The following is a 17,825-nucleotide window of genomic DNA, read 5'->3' on the forward strand; positions in this document are numbered from 1 at the left end:
AAGCAAGCAGTTGTGAGTTTGATCCCTGGTACCGATAAAAAAGGAAAAAGACAAAAAAAAAAAAAAAAAAAGAGCACAAGCTTTTGTGCTAAAGAGGTTCAAATCTAGGTCTTACCAGTGTCTACCAGAAGAGTGTTAAATGCTTTTAAAACTGAGACTGTTTGCTGTATATCTGTATAGCATGACATACAGCAAGCATCAGATATTATTAGGAAAAAACTTCACAGACTGTCTAATAAGTTAGTAAGTTTCATCTTGATTTTGATATATTCCTTCAATTCACTAGAATTTTAAACATTTCAATGAAAAGGGAGTATTACCAAGTCAACAATTCTGTTTCTTTGCATTCCCTTGCATGAATAAAAAAGAAAAAGACCCAAGGCTGAGAATACAGCTAGTGCATATAAATAAAATAGCATATGATAAAAGTACTAATCTGAATTCCTTTTGCCCATTCTCCTAGTGAGCCCCAAATAATTTTAAAGCTTTAGTTTTTAGCCATTGGTATAATTATGGAGTCCAAATATCCACTCTCACAGAAGACACGTGCTATTTGGAGAATTCTCTTCACATTCTTTCTAACACTTAATAAATTATATTATAAAAGTGTTTTAAACTGTTAAAGACAATGACTTTTAAATGCTATTAAACTATTTCAGTAATATTATCCTTGTAACATAGAAAACAGCTTAACCTGGGGAGCATATTGTAGATATGAAAAAGAAATATTTTTTATTCTTGGGTTAATTCATCAAGATTCTTAAATAAAACTCTTTCAAAATTGTTTCTTTTCATTTAAATCTCTTTTAAGGTTATCGATACTTTTGTCAGTACTCATAAGAATCTAGCTGCTCACATATTGGAACATTAATTAGAAAAGTCTTTTAGACAAACTGTGACTAAGGGTCTCCATAAGCCAGCCTAGGAAAAGACAGAGAAAGAAGAAAGAAATCCTGCTCGCAAGGTGCTCACTGTCCTTGGTGCGATGCTGGGTCCTCCTTCTGAGACCTGAGGGCAGGACAGGAGTACATCTCAGTGCTCACAGGAGACCAGGCCTGTGGAAAGGGCGGTGGGGATCCGGCCGAGGACAGGAATCTCAGGCTGGGGCAGTCACGTCAGAGCTCGGATATTTCTCTTTTCTACCCTAGAATGTGGATGCCTCTCTCTGTCCCTCTCTGTCCTGGATCTCTTCCTCACTCTCTCTCTCTTCACTTTGGATACCCTTCTTTCCTAGATGCCCACCTCCCAAGGACACTGTGGATTAGTTAAGACTCTAAAATGTCTTTTTAAAATGGAAGACATTATAGTAATGTCAAACACTATCACTAAAAGAAATTGCAGCTTTATAACACTTATGTGAGGCACTAAAGTATAAAAAAAACAAGGTAGAAAGGATAAGGGAACAGAGAGCAGCAGCAGGTGCTACATTAGGTTAGGAGCCCTCTCTGATGAGCTGTCATTTGAGCACGGGTCTGAAGGAAGCAAAGGGGACAGCAAGTGTGGCTGAAGTACACGTAAATCTGAAAACAAAGTATAAACTCGCAAATGTGAATCTCAGAATGCTAAACCAAAAAACTCCTTACTGGTTAAATTAGCCAACTGTAATGAAGTGTGCTGGTAGTCCCTAATACGTGGGAGACTGAGGGAGAAAGATCACTTGAGCCAGGAGTTCAAGGCCAATGAGGGCAACGTAGTGAGCCCCCACTCAGAAAGAGAAAGAAAAAGAGGAAGAAAGAAAGAAAGAAAGAAAGAAAGAAAGAAAGAAAGAGAACGAATGAACTAGTAATAAAAACAGAAGTTCTTCCCAATAGACACAAAGTCTGTATTTTTGTGCCATCTGAAAACTTACCCAAAGGGATGTCTGTCTGGGTCAATGAGCAAAAACTTTAAAGGAAAAGATAAAAAGATTCTGTTAAGCCTTCTGTTGTGTAGGGCATTAGGTAGAACCCTGAAGGAAGAACTGCAGAGGCACGGTTTCCTACTGCATCCAAATGTCTACTGGTAAATTTAGGGAATCGATGTTGACATTAATATACATAAGTTTAATTTTAGGCTTATACATATTCATACATTAAAAAAAGTGAAGTTCAATGATTAAAAAACAGCACAGAAAAGCTGTAAAGTCACCTAACTTCATTGTTTTAAATTAATATTCCCTAGTGGTAATTAGTCTCTCTTCTCTGTACCCTTATTCCCTAGATCTCTCATTCTATAAATGCAGAAACTTTATAAATACCACAACTTTACAAGAGAAGAAATTGAATTTATTATCTAAGTTACATCTCACAATGTTAATAAAGCATGGATCTCTCTTCCTCCCTTTCTTCCTTCAACTCTGTGAGCTCTTTAAAGAGAGATTCACATTTGCACCTCAGTGCATGGCATGTGGGAGAAGCCAGAAGCAAAGCTGAAACATGAGTTCAAGAGCCTCTGTGTCCTAATCCGGACACTCAGTATTTCAAATTTAAATGTGTTTCAGTGATGCATACCTTGACCTTTGTGTGAAGGGTAATGAAGATCAAAAAGGTCTTAAGGCCATTACTAGCTAGGAAAAGAGTGACTCTGTAATTATAGAAGTCATCCTCCGTTGATATAAAACTTAACTCTGAATTAAGTATTGAAGGTAGAAGCCAGAGCCTTCCCACTGAGTTATATTCCCTGCTGTATTTTTTCCCCCCTTTGGTTTTGGTTTGGTTTTGCTTGAGATGGGATCTTTCTAAGAACTTACAATCCTCCTACCTTCACCTCCCAGAATCCTAGGATTTTAGGGGTGAGCCCAGTTTACTTTTTTTTATTACAAGAAATATTCACATATTTAAGATATATAAATATTAACATTTTAGAAATGTGGGATGCACAGTAAAATTTAACAACTTACTTAAAAAACAAGATGGGTGACATAAATGATAGAACTGCATTTGCCACTAGCTGGAGGAATTCTGTTTTTCCAAAGTCATATTTGTAAACTTAAGTAGTAAGAAATGGAGTCTGAACATTCTCATTGCACTTTCACAATCAAATTATTAAATAACAAAATCTCAAGACTACCAACAATAAAAGTAAGTGCTCCCAACTTAGTCCATTTAAACTGAGCAGAAATTTGACTTCCAGGCAAACATGGTGAATAGATAACAGCAGCTAGGAAGGCTCTCTGAGATAGCCAGCTTAGAATCCAGGAATGGCACGGTGTGAGGAGTTCTAAGCAAGGGGAAATATATCCTGCCGACCCAGGAATGAACTAAGCTGAGAGAAACCAACTGGAAATGCAATTCCGGTGCTATAACCAGAACACATAAAATCTCAGCACGAAAGCTGCCTCTGGAAACCGTGATTTGAATTGCCTGCTGCCGCTGCTGCGTCTGAATCGGCACAGCAGGGACAGAGATGCGAAAGATCTGAGAGCAGGAATTTGTGAACGCAGTTGAGAGTGGGACTGATGGGGAGCCCTGCATCGACCTACGGTGAGTGAGAGGAATGGGGACCCTTCCATAGACTATGAGGCTCCAACAGAGGACATTCTGGGACCAGGCAGACTAGCCAGAACAGGACGCTGCAGTGACTTTAGTCACATATCTCCCTCTCAAAAGGGATTGGTGGGGAGCACTTGGCCTGGGTGATGCTACAGACTAAGACCCAGTAGGCCAGCCCAAACCAGGTCCCAGCACCTGGCGGTGCAACCTAACAGTAAAGCCTTCAGTAGGTTGACTAACCTGGAGGGGCAGGCCCAGCAGAGGCTGCCCAGGTCTGTGTCTCCCTAATACACTGCAGTGGGCAGGAACACCTAACTGGCGGATTCAAACAAACTGTAACTGACAAAGAAAGAAACTGAGCCTCCTGTATACGCTTGTATGTAAGGAACAAAAAGTATGGGAAGAGGAGGCAACAAGAAAGGGTCCTCAGCCCCTAATGCTGAAAACACTGATCCAGGAAAGGTAAATGCAAAGGAGAATGAGGACAGAAAACATGCAGTATCAGACACGGCACCAACAGACATAAAGCAGTATCTCCAGGGCCTCATAGACGAGTTCAAAAGTGAAGTATTTACTGAAGTAAAGCAAGATATAAGTAGAATAGTTAGAGAAATGCTAAGCACCGCCCAAGAAAAAAACAGATGGTGGAATGGAAGAACAGAAAAAAAGGGGAGAACTGTTTGATGGAGAAAATAGAGAAAACATAGAATATGTGAAGCATGTTCAAAGAAATTACCAGGAAACTAAAAACTCTATTGAAAGCTGACACAACAGCTTGAAAGAAACTAAGGAGAGATTATCTGAACTGGAAGACAGAATTGTAATGTGGGAACATGAAATGAAAAACTTCTTAAAAAGAATAAGGAAACAAACAGCAATAATACAAAGGCTAGAAGATGATAAGAGGATCTATAACTTAAGAATTAAGAACATAAAAGAAGTAGGGACACAAACAAATGAACTACAAAGGCTATTCACAGAAATAATCCAGGAGAATTTCCCTAATTTAGCAAAAGGTAAAGATACTCAAAGATGTATGAGGCATACAGCACCCCAGCCACCTACAACCCAAACAGAATTACACCCAGACATATAATAATCAAAATTCCAGAAATCCAATATAAAAACAGAATATTAAAAGCCATCAGAGACAAGAAACAGATCACTTACAAGGGAACATCCATCAGAATTACAGCAGACTTCTCGGCACAAACCATCAAATCACGAAGATCATGGGGTGAAATAATTCAAGCTTTGAAAGATAATAACCTGCAGCCAAGATTGATATATCATGCACAACTGTCCCTAGAAATTGATGGGAAAACAACGTGTTTCCAGGATAAAGAGGATCTAGGGGAATTTGCAACCACCAATTCAACTCTACCGAGAGTACTGCAGGACATTCTAAAAAAGAAAAATACCAAGATTCCAGAAACAGTGGCAGAGGCCACAATGAATGGAGCAGAAAGGAAAATGAAGAAGACAAACTGACAACTAATGACAGAAAAAGAGCTCAACAGAAATGAGGCAGAGAAGGTTGGATGGTAGGAACAGCTATTTTAGAGAAAACAAGACATCATAATAGCTAGTGTTGATTTAATATCATCTTGTTTTGAAGTCCTATCAAGCTTTTTGTTCTTCTGTCTCCATCTGTCTTAACATGTTGTATCTTATTGGATTTTATTATATGTGATAATATAAACAAAAATTTTTATAGAAAAGGAGATTATACAGAAACCATTGTTCATTTTCTGTTAGTTGATTCTAAATATCCTGTAATACTGTCATTCTCTTGAATGGTTTCACATTGTCTTGATATGTTTGATGCTATAGTATACGAAGTTATACTCAAAAGATTTCAAGGAAAGAGACACTATGGTAACTATTTTTATGTCAGATATCTTGTGGTGAAACACTATTTTGCTTAAATGGTTATGTTTTGACCTGTGCTGTTTTGTTATTATGTCCTCTTTTATCTCAATCTCCTTTTTTTATTATTTACTTTTTATTTTTATCTTTTTAATTAAGGGAAAAATAAATTAAAAAATAGCAGGATATATTATAGTAACCCACTTTGATTTCTTATTAACTTGATTTGAAACCCTATATTGCTCTCACCATCTTGTTTTGACTGATTTTCCTCTATTCTGTTTTGCTTGATAGTACCAAGTTCGAGAGTGTAGGCAACAACTGTGAAGACAATAAGATTCATTATGACGCCCATTCTGGTTTGATAACATTCTGATACTATCTTCTTTTGAAGTCCTGTAATGTCTCCAATGTTTTGGTTTTATTGGTTTTGTTCTTTACTGTTTTGTTCAATTTTATTATAACTGATGATATAGGCAATTCTTTTTAAGATAGCAAGAGGCATTATGGTAACCATTGTTGATCACCTTGTATTTTGTTTTTACATTATGTATTATGTCCATCCTTTTGATTTGACTGATCTATTTTGTTGTGTCACATTTGGTTTTATTCTCTTCAAAAAAGGTAATAAGAACTGTGGAAGTAATAAAACCCAAAATGTGGAATTGTCATTGTACAAAAGAAAGTGCTCTAAAGGATATAACTACATGTATATTTAAGTGTATAAGATAGATAACCATACTACCGAGTTTTGTTGGATCATTGAACAGAACTGTTTGCAGTCTCACTGTTTGAATGTCACTTTATATGCTTTAATTTTATAACTTGAACAACTATATCTAAGATGACAATATGTAATCTATTAACTAGTGATTTCCACTGTTTATTTTTTCTGAAATTCTCTATAACTTGTACCCTTTTTCTGCTTTTTTTCTCCTGAAATAAATTTTTTAAAAAATTTTAAAAAATAAATTCAACAGAAATTCATGGATCTCAGACATAACACCTGCTAAATACATCAGGCTTCTTTACCTCTCCCAAAAACTATAAGAGAGTTGTAGGAATTGAACTCAAGACTTATTTCTGCCATTTCCCATCTTCTTCTCCCTTTTCTCTGGCTTTTTATTGCTTCCGTTAGTAAAATACATCTATAAGAGAAACTGAGGAAAACAAATTCAATATATAAAAGTAAAGTTTTTCAATAGTCACAAACTGAATAATAACACAACTAATCTCAAACATTTATTTCTGGAACTCTTTTTAGATTTTAATCTCCTTCCATTGCCCCAAGTATTTGAAGCAATGTGGTAAATATGAACATATTTCATGCGTATAGTACATTGCAGTTTATAAATTACTTTCATATACATCACCTTGTTTGACTGTCACAAAAATGGTTTAAGGTAACTTGAGCAAAAGTATTATTCCAATTTTATGGCTGGGAAAAGAATTACCCAGAAAGATTATATAATACATGGTGCTTAAGTGCTAACACCAAGACCAAAATAAAGATTAAAAATTTTAGATTTATGTTAGTCCATTTTTACTACAAAAGCCTGTTTCTTCAAAACAGAGAGACAAGAGAAAACACAATAATTTGTCTGTGAATAATAAAGAAAGGCCAGTTTTAGTTTCGTCATTGTAGACAGACCATGTTTTAAGTGTTAATGATTTATGAGATACGAAATAATTACAGAGAAATGGTATAAGCAGTAATAGTGCCATTTACCTACAGAGCATACGATGATTTATAGTTCTTCTCAGTATTCTCAGAAAAGCAAGTGACATTTTTATTGCAAGTTCAAATGTATTGTTAGATATATGTATGTAATCTTAAGAGTTTAGGAGAAACAGGTACCCTACACACTCTCCAGGACATAATTTGGTAAAACTTTTCTGATGGTAATTTGGCAGTGCAGAGCAAAACCTTAAAAATCCACATGGCATATCATCCAATTATTATCTTTGTAATTTACTGTAAGGAAATAATGATAGATGTGTGCAAAAATGTGCCATTTATGGTGTTGACAACTTAATGAATGGGTCAGTTAAATCAGACTATTTGAAAACTTAGACACAATTCTTAAAACTTATCTGGAAAAGTGTACAGACATATTAAGTGGAAAAACACAGCAAGTCTGTAAGCACTATCTCTATACAGTAGGCTCACAGTAAAATAAATAAATACTTATATGACTGAAATATTTTACCAAAATATTAACAGTGATTTTATACAGGTGGTTTTAGTATATATAAATTTAATTTGTTTCACTTCTGTATGTTCAAACCTGCAAAAGTGACTAAGTAATTTTATTAGTCACCTTTTTATGGGATAAAATAATTTACATTGACAACTTAAAGGATGAAAAGTTTACTTTTGCTCAGTTTCAGTCCATGGCTGACTGCCATCAAAGCAGAAATAGCACAGTACAAGGGCATGACAAGCAAAAGCTACTCAACTGTTGGCAGCTAAAAAGTAGAGACTGACAAATGAGGAGCAGGAAAAGGACACACCGTTCCAAGTCATGTCCCTAGGGATCCACTCATCTGACCACACCCCACATCCTAACAGCAAGTCCCTGATGCATACAGCATCTTTACAAGCCCCATCTCTGAACACCTGAGACTTGGGGGTGGCATTTTAAATTTAAACTATAATATTTCACCTCTGGTCTCCACGGTTCATGTCCATCTCACTATGTAAAATGTATTTTGTCCATTTCTGAGAGTCACCAAAATCTTAACAGTTCCAGCACTACTAAAAATTGCAAGTTCAAAGACTCCTCTGTGATTTAAAGGAAATGCTTATCTGCAAGCCCCTGTTAAAAAGAGAGCTAAAAATTTCCAATATATGATACGACTGGGTAAATATACTTATTCCAAAAGGGAAGATTGGGGGAATATAAAGGAATTGAATCAAAGCAAAACAAAAGCCAGTAAGGCAAACACTAAATCTTGTGGCTCCACATTCAGCATCGAGGGCAAGTTGTGGTGAGATGTGAGCTCCAAAGGGACTGAGCAGCCCACCATACCGAGATGACAGCTGTAGCCCATTTTTTCTTGACTAGCTCCATCTCCACTTGCTGCCTGTGGTTGTATCCAGCAGATGTCCTGTGTTCCTGACATCTCACACTTTCTGGAATCTTCACTGCAGTTTAGGCTTCACTCTCACAGCTTCAGGCACTGCCCTCTCAGGGACACACTGCCTGAACTCTTAGGCTATCCTATGAAATCCAAGTGAAAGCTTTCCTGACCCCACAATTCTTATATTCTGCATGCCTAGAAAATCAGCACCACATGGGAAACACCAAGGTCTATTGCCTGCTTGAGCATTAGCTGGGCCCCCATGGAACATGACTGCAGTGACTTCTGGGTGCCTAACTCAGGGACACACTTCCCTCAGCAGCACAGAGTAAGCAGGGTATCCTTGGGCTCTTTTTTTAAAACAAAATATTATAAAGGAGTTTATCCTTAATGAGTGTAGAAGCACATGCCTGTAATCTTATTAATTCATGAGGCTGAGGCAAGAGGATCAAGATGATCATGGCAACTTCACAAGATTTATCTCGAAAATTTGAAAAAAAAAAAAAAAAAAAAAAAGCACTTGCGATGCTGAGGCAGGAGGGTAAGTTTGAGGCCAGCCTGGGCTACAAAACAAGTTCAGCCTGAACTACATAGCAATATCCTGTCTAAAAAAAAGAAAGAAAGAAAGAAAGAAGGAAAGAAAGAAAGAAAAAGAAAAGAAAAACTGGAGATACAGCTCAGTGATAGAAGATCCTGGGTCTAAGTATAGCAAAGAGAAAGAAAACAAAAGTAGTTTACCTTGTTACACCCCTCAGTTTACACTGGGTGTGGCCTGGCCAACTATTAAATGCCCTCAGTTACCATTCCTTTTGTCCTGATGCAAAGTACCTGGCTTCTTTGTAATGGTATTAATCTTCTTAGCAACTATGCTCCATAGCGCCAACTTCAAAAGAATTTATTTTTGTCTAAACTATAAAACTGTTACATATTTTGGCATTAGTCCATCAACTTTAAACTTAGTTTCCTGCAAAGTCTTGACACATGGGCAAGACATATGCAGACAAGTTCTTTGTCAGAATATAACACACAAGGTCTCTATAGCTCCATTTCTAAAACAGTCCTCATTTCCACTGGAAACTCAAGAACCTTGCCACTACTGTCTGCATTCCTACCAGCATTCTGGTCTTCTGAGCTCTTAGTGGACTCACATCATCCATCCATCCCAGTCTACTTACAATCTTATAATCTCCTCTAGCCAGTCTCTTTAAAACTTTTTTGAGCCCCTCCCACAAACTTGTTTTAAAAGCTTTTGAACCACAGGGTCAGAGTCATTCACAGTGACAACTCCACTTCAAGTACCAATTTTCTGTGTTAGTCATCATCCTCTCAGTGGGACAAAATGCCTGACATTGTGGCATAAAGGAGGGAAGCTGTGGAGGACCACTTGGATGACTCTCCTTGAATAAAGAGCAATCATCTCCATTTCAGCTAAACCTGGTCCTGTCTCCATACACTGACATGTACAGAACCGCTATTTCTTCATCCCTTCCATTGGCTTTAAGCAATGTAAACAGGGCTAGCTGAGCTGTTTCCCTGCCCCTTGACTACCAAAAGGACATAGCTAAGCCAGCAAAAAACATGGTTGAGCCCAGCAGGATGAAAAGACACAGCTGCTCCAGGGCTGCCAACTGGGATAAGCCTCAAGATAAGAGGCTATGACTTTCCAGAACAGAAAAATTTACATATCAGAACTGAAGCACCAGCTCCAGGCCCCTAAACATTAGAGCCTACCTCAGTTGTGCTACGCACATTGGTCTTTCTCCATATCTTTCTCTCTGCATACTGCCAACTGCTCTCAGGCCTCCTACCTAGCCCAGCTCACGGAACTCATGTTCTTCCCACCTTTCTCACAGTCACTCATCCTCAAGCCACTCCCTCCTTCATGAATTAATAAAATTTGGGTTAGGCCTTGGGTGGAGGCCTTTGTTCTGGTGAACCACCATCTTTGCTGGACTTAGGGGCCCCTTGGCTCCCCATAACCACAAATATGTCTTAGTGTCTTTATTGTCACTATGGCTTGTACTGGAAGTGGTAGATTGGAATTAACTCACTAGAATTCCAATAACTTTTCCATGGGATTACAAACATAAACTTCCTGGACTGAGACAAGGTCCAGGAAAGGCTCTCTATAGAAAGGTTTATTTCACTTGTGGTTTTCAGACAGTTCAGTCCATGATGAGCTAGCTCTGAGACAGATGTGGTACAGAGGAAGGTCACAGTATAAGAATACTGCTCTTGGAAGCCAGGAAGCAGAGAGAGAAAAGAGCCACGGTCAAGAACATGCCCTTCCAGGCCAAGCCCCCTGTGACCCAACTTTTCTGACCAATCCCGCCCTTTAACAGCACATTCAGCTGTTAACTCATCAATGGATTAACCTGATGAATATAGCAACATCATAACCCAATTACCTAACAGAAGCCCCACCTCTGAACACATGAGACTTCTAAAGGACATTTTAGATTTAAACCACAACAGTAATCTTTCTATATTTGTACAACAGAATATACATACTTACAAGTATATATACTAAATAAAACATATATAACAGATACATATTTAACTTGTATATATTGGAGCTATGGAAAACAAAGATAAAATTTAAGTTTACATATATCAAGCTGTCCTAGAGTCACAATGCATGCATTTGGAAACACGTTTTTTTTTCATTTTGTTTTGTTTGTTTTATTGTCTTTTTCCTTTTTATCGGTACCGAGGATCGAACTCACAACTGCCTGCTTGCAAGGCAGGCGCTTATGCTGCTGAGCCAAATCCCCAGCCCCTGGAAACACGTTTAAAGAACAAAGAAATATAAACTGCGTATGCATCTGTAATCTTAGCACTCCAGGAGCCCAGGGGAAGAAGATCAAATGCAGTAAAGTCAATGACTTAGGAAAATCCATCTCAAAATAAAAATAAAAAAGTGCTGTGGATGTAGCACAGTATAAAAGCCCTAGACACAATTCCTAGTACCAAATAAAGAGGAAAACAAAGAAGGTAAGGTACATAAGATGAGTCAACAGAGATAACAATGGCAACTTAATCATGAGGCAGGAGGCTAGGGAACGCCAGATTGTCTGGGTAAGTAGGTATTACCTGTTAATTATAAAAGCCAGGCCACACGGAGAGAACAGTTCCCAAAGACTTCTTATGACAACTCAAGAATATTTCCTATATGATGGCCTGGACCTAATGTTACAGGCAACTGAGTTAGACAGAAATATTATACGCAGTCAGACAGGGACGGGTCCTTGAAGGAGCCAGTGCAGAAGCCCAAGTACCTTGCAACTGTGGGGGAGATGGACACTTTGCACTGTGGGCCAGGACTCAAGACAAAATATCAAACAAATGTACCCATATTCTAAGGGCTGATATTCTAAACAGATGTCTATCACCAGGAGGAAGCCAGGAGTCACCATCCCAGCCCCGTAGGAGAAGAGTCACTGCTCTGTATGCGGGCCTGCTTGCTACATGACTCGCTTCCCCATTTGTTCCAGTTTTAACCAATTTTACCTGAGCAGTGAATCTTACTGGCTAACTATAGTTCTGTCTCACCTTATCCCCACCTTGCAAGTCCCCATGTTTTCCTCACTTTGGAACCTTCTCGCTCCTTGGTTTTACTCTACAAAACAATTATTTTGTTTTTGCTCAAAGTGCTCTGTAAAGCCTGGGGGTTTTTTTCCCCCTATGATAAATATAAAATCCTGTTTACATCTGGGCTTGTCTTGAATAATTCTTTGTTCAGGAAAAAAAGAATCTAGAAACCACTTGTAGGAGGAAGATTCAGCACCCCAAAAGCCAGGAACAATTAAGGAAAGAGCTTAGTAACAGAAATTAGACATAAAGTAAGCAGTACATTTTAATAGATATAACCCTTCACATCCAATTAACTAGAAATCTTAAAATATCTACTGATTTTAGAAATGAAGCAGTTAAATCAGTTTTTACAGAAAAGTGAACATAACGTTCATTGGAAATGCTAAAGATACGCCTAGCTTTAACTGAGTACCATAAGCACCATCAAGAGAGGTTTTAGGTTAGGATCCCCACAGAAAATGTATTATCAGAGTAGATGCACACCCACCTGGAATATGCACACTTTATAGACTATGTTATGGAAAAAGACAAAGGATAGAGGACAATTAAATTGTAAATAACAACTATAAGGAAAGAAAAACTACGAGTCTCTGAATGTCAAAGACAAGAGCAATCTAGGAAAATATTTTCCAAAGTTTATAAAATCATAAAAGTAACAGATAGGACAAAAACCAGAGCTGTTAGAACAAACTAATAAGACTAAAGTTTACAGAAGATCCAAAGAAAGTAAAAACTTGATGGAATAGGTAAAATGTTTGAGACACATTATTCCCACCAGTTACAATAAAATCAAAATTCTTCCCAAGTTCCTAAGTTTCACTGTTTCTGGCTTCTGCGTACCTCCAGGACTGTTCTCCAGCCCTCCTCTCTTCTTCCTGGTCTCCTGTCACACTTCTGAGCTCAACTACTGCCTCTACCCAGAACAGACATTGTGCTCCTAGATCTCTATCCAGTAAGCTTCTTTTGACTGTAAAATTGCCTCCTTAGCCAGGTCATTGTTTTGCACACCTCTAACCCTGTAGCCTGGAAGGCTGAGGAAGGCAGATCGCAAGTTTGAGCTCAGTCTGGGTGATTTAGCAATTTAACAAGTTATTGTCATAACAACAGCTAAAAAGAGTTGGGGATATAGCTCAGTACAAAGGCACTGAATTCAATCCCCAGTATCAAGGGGGAAAATTTGCCTCTTTGAGAGGACCTTCCCTGAGAGCTACACCAAAAGCTCTGTCCTCTTGGAACCCAGTCTCTATTATACTATTTTGTTTAATTTTTCTTATACCACTTATCACCATACAGTGACCTCACTGATTTTATTTATTCACTACATTACATTTTTCCCAGGTAACAAAAAAGGGACTCAGAAAGCTGTACTATTGACGAGGCTTTCCCTGATCACCCAGCTAAGCCAGATCACTCTATTTTATGATTAATTTCCACCTCCTTTTGTAATTTTTATTTTGTGGTCCAACCTACACTTATGATTTATTTCCTAGTATATGTTTTTTCCTATAACTTCTATGGGGAGGGGTGTCTCTGTGCTATCTTCTAAGCAATGTATAGCCAAGCACCAGTGCCTAGTGTACAGAAAATATTTTTTTGAATTATGAGTAACTAATAATAACAGAACAATGAGGAGTTAAACGGCAGAAAAACAAAAGAAAAATAAAGAGTGGCCTGTGAGGAAAATCAGAACATTTTATTTTCCAATTACTATTCCATATTATAAATACTACTGGTTTCTATTAAAGAATATAAAATGTTCTAGACTACAATTGTAATAAAAAATATTTTAAAATTGTCCTTTCTAGGTTTTAGATATATAATTTAAGCTCTGTACTTTCTAAGTTTCAATAAATGTGAGGCTTTAGGACAGTAATTCTTCCAAATTAACAATTTAAGTAACAAAGAAATTCTGAATGAATAAGACACAGATGATAAAGATAAAAATAGTAAAGCCAGCCAGGTGTAGTGGCACAAACCTGTAATCCCAGCACTCAGGAAAACTGAGGCATGAGGATTCCAAGCTGAAGCCCAGCCCAGGCAATTTAGAAACTTAGTCCCTCTTTCAAACAAAAACCAAAAAGGCTAGGAATGTAGCTCAAATAAACAGTGAAGTTATTTAGAAGAAATTTTTATTTAAAAACCACTGGAAACTAAGAAACATGCATGGAGTACAATTCTGTCTGTTTTCTTTCGTTTTTCTTTGTGAGACAGGGTCTTGCTTTGTAGTTCAAGCTGAACTTGAACTCACTGTGTCGCCCAGGCTGGCTTCAAACTTGCTGCAATCCTCTTGCCTCAGTCTTCCTAGCACTGGAATAACAGGTACAACTTTCGGCCTTGAGACATATGCACAATACTTCAATAGTTTAGTCTTCTCTATATGAAAAATAGCTGAAAATCTTTAAAATCCTTTTGTTCTAGCAGTTTATCTCAGGTATTATTACCTATCTTTGATAAAAATCCTATCTTTGATAAAATAAATAATTTTCCTATTTCTTTGTTAGTGAGTCATACTTTTCATGATACAAAATACTAGATACGCTACCACTAGAGAACCTGTTCTTTAACAACCTGTATGAGAGACATACTAAACTACTGCTTCCTCTCTCTGCTTCATAAGACAAAAGTGGTTCTAGAATCTGTGACCAGAACCTAACTGTGGTACCAGAAGCCATAAGTAACAAGTTAGATGCAAAGAGAAGCTGATGATATAGTAGTCATGAGCCACACCAAGGGAGCAAACAGTCTGTCCTCAGCTGCTTATTGAGAGACCACTAGTCTTTGCCACAGTGCATGTGCCAGTAGCTGGGCAGCATACAGAGAAGGGACATCTATTTCTCTTTTATAAGAGACACCTACGCTCTCTGATAAAGGACTGACAGCAAAGGATGGAGGAATGAGATCTGGATACAGAAAGAAACAAAAATTTTATTCTAGCCAATTTCAGGCTTACATGAAATGCAGATCTTTTTCTGCTATACAATAACACGTTACTAGGTCAAAAGAGGAATAAGACAAAACTGCATGCCTTCATATTTTATTTATTTTGCCTTTTAATGTACATAATGATCAAATTATATTGTGTCCTGAAATCAGATACACAAGCTTAAATATGGCATGGTTTCTCTTACATGCCAAAATCTAAGTAAAGACCAAAATAAAAGACAAGTAATAGGAAAGAAGGATATCTTTTGCCAACAGGAAAAGAACCAAAAAATGGGAGGGAGGAGAGGAGAAGAAGATGACAAAAGAATTAAAATGTATTATGTATGTGTGCAAATTCTCCATGAGGAATGTGATCATTATGGTCTACAAAAATGTACCAATAAAAATAAATTTTTTAAAAATGATTGTGTAGAACCTTTAAGAGGTGGGGTTTATTTGGTGTACTTATGTTAATGTAAGATCTGTCCCCAGAGGGAGTATGAAACTGGGATCACAGATTGTCTTCCTATCTTGAAGTGATTGCTTTCTTACACACTAGCTCTCATCAGCCAATGGTCTATTGCCAGCACTAGGCTGTTTGGACTCTTAGCCTCCAAAATCGTGAGCTAAATAAATGTTTTTTACTTATTTAAAAATTACACCGTGCCTTGAATTTCATAAATCATGATTCACAGCATAACATATATTGTATATCATAATCCAGTATAGCTACCATACAAATGAAATTTAAAACAAAATTTTACCCTTACTATATTTAACAAAATTTGCGAACTTTCTTATTTTATGCCTTCTTTCTTGAGGCTAGCTACATCACACAAACTAATTTCACGACAGAGTACAGTAATGTATCACAATCCAGAATGAAAAACACTGCTATATATGTATGCACACATCGTCTGGCCCCTGCGACCTCTCCAAACCACAGCTCATGCCATTCTCCACCACACTCCTCCACTAAAGCCACACCTCAGTACCTCATCATTCAGGTTCTCTTCTTTCCTACATTCAATAATGAATTTCTAAAGCACATGGTGCTTTTTTTTGTCCTAGGGCTTCTGATCTGGGTCATCTTGCCTGAAATACTCTCTCAAATCTTTGTACTTTATATCATTAAGGTCTCCATACAAAACTCCCTTACTTAGAAGAACCTTCAAGGACTGCCCAATTTGAAAGAGTCACCACCAGAAATCACAGCCAGGAAAGTGCTAAAAGAGAGCAGGAAAGGACCATATAAAAAAAGTAAGGGAGACAAAGGAGGAGTTTACTGCACTTAGCTGCTGGAAAGTCTGAGTGGCAAAGTATATGATAGATACACATAGACACAACACACATACAATCAGCATTTATCACACGTGATTTCACCTCCGCCTGCCATTGTACAGGTTAGTAATTTCTAATTATTTTGCAATAATTCCATTTATTCTATTCCATTTATTTGTCATGACTGTCTGATTAATATGCAAGGGGTCCACCTTCCAATCTCCTCGGTTACTCTCTCAGGCCATTTACCACTTTTTTTTTTCTCTTTTTCTATTCATTCAGCAAACAGTTGAATACCTAACATAATCTAAGCAATAGAAGAGTACAAAATAAACAAACATTTCTGTAACAGTTCACAGTTTAATAAGGGTGGCAGATCTATAAGCAAATAATTTTACCTGAATGAGGCAAGTAAAGTATGAAAGATGCACTGTATGAAAAAAGGAATGTGCAGTCAACCCTCTTTGAGAAAAAGAGAAGAATTATAGAAGAAAGTAGAAAGGAAACTATTAGCAAAGGGGAAGTAGAGAAGAGAAGATAGCTGAAAGAGGGTACTAGGGAAGAGAGGTTAAATCAAATCACGCTATATGCATGTATGACAATGTCACAATGGGACCCCTTATCTTGTACAATTAACATGTGCTAATAACTGTAAATAAACTCTTCAATGAGTTAAGCCCCTGGAGCTCATTGGCCATTTAAACCTCAGGCAAAACAGTGAAACAAGAAATGAATGACCATAAATCTCAGGCACTTACAAAATCCTCTGAAATTTATGAGCAATTTCATTGAAGATACTAGCTTTTTGTTGTTTTGTTGTTTGCAGTATTGGGGATTGAACCCAGGGCATCTCACATGCTAGGCAAGTACTCTACCACTGAGAGAAAGCCAGAAAACAGATTTTGAAGATGAAAAAATTGGGGTAGAAGTTGATACACATAAAAAAGACTGTGATTTCAAGTAGTTTACTGAAAGACTGGATTGGGCAAAAACTGAATAAGGCTGATGACATGCTTTTGTTTTATTTAATTTTTGTAAAATGAATCACTTGAGCACTGAAAAGAAAGTAGAGAGAAAAAGCATGAAAGCACAAGAAATAAAAAAACTGGAAGCAAAATGTCTGGAAGCAAACGAGATCAAGAGTAAAGATGGATGGAATTATTTCTCTACATTGGAAACCCGAGACTAAAGAATGTAAAAATGTTGTTCAATGAGTAGATTGGGACATGATACCTAGTGTACTGTCATCTGCTTGGGGAAAAAAAAGGAGAGGGGAGGGGACAGAGTTTACAAAGTGAGGTTTGAAGAGACCTCTACAGGAAATAGGCAAGGACAGATTGAGGTGACAACAACAAAAATTATAAAAGCAGTAATGGGAATGAAAGGGTGGTGGGTACAGGCTCTACTTTTAAATTAATAGCTATACCCATCCCGAGAGCACTGATCTTGCTATTCTCCATCTATTAACCTTTGTGTTGAAAAGATGAAGTGATTCCATGAATTAACTAGAACCTTGATGTTCTCAATGAGTGAATTAAAATCACTTAACAGGCTTATTAAAATATAAACAAAGAGTCCCATTTCAATTCCTTCAGAATTTTTGGT

General features: G+C 37.4%; 1 protein-coding gene across 3 annotated transcripts in view; it reads right to left on the reverse strand.

Moving 5' to 3' along the window:
* Nme7 (NME/NM23 family member 7) overlaps window positions 1-17,825 on the reverse strand; it is a 226,127-nt gene that overhangs the window by 207,226 nt on the left and 1,076 nt on the right. The window lies entirely within an intron of this gene.

This window comes from Cavia porcellus, unplaced genomic scaffold (assembly GCF_034190915.1).
Source record: "Cavia porcellus strain 051 isolate PalLab524CR breed Dunkin Hartley unplaced genomic scaffold, mCavPor4.1 scaffold_7, whole genome shotgun sequence".
In the NCBI taxonomy this organism is placed as follows: domain Eukaryota; kingdom Metazoa; phylum Chordata; class Mammalia; order Rodentia; family Caviidae; genus Cavia; species Cavia porcellus.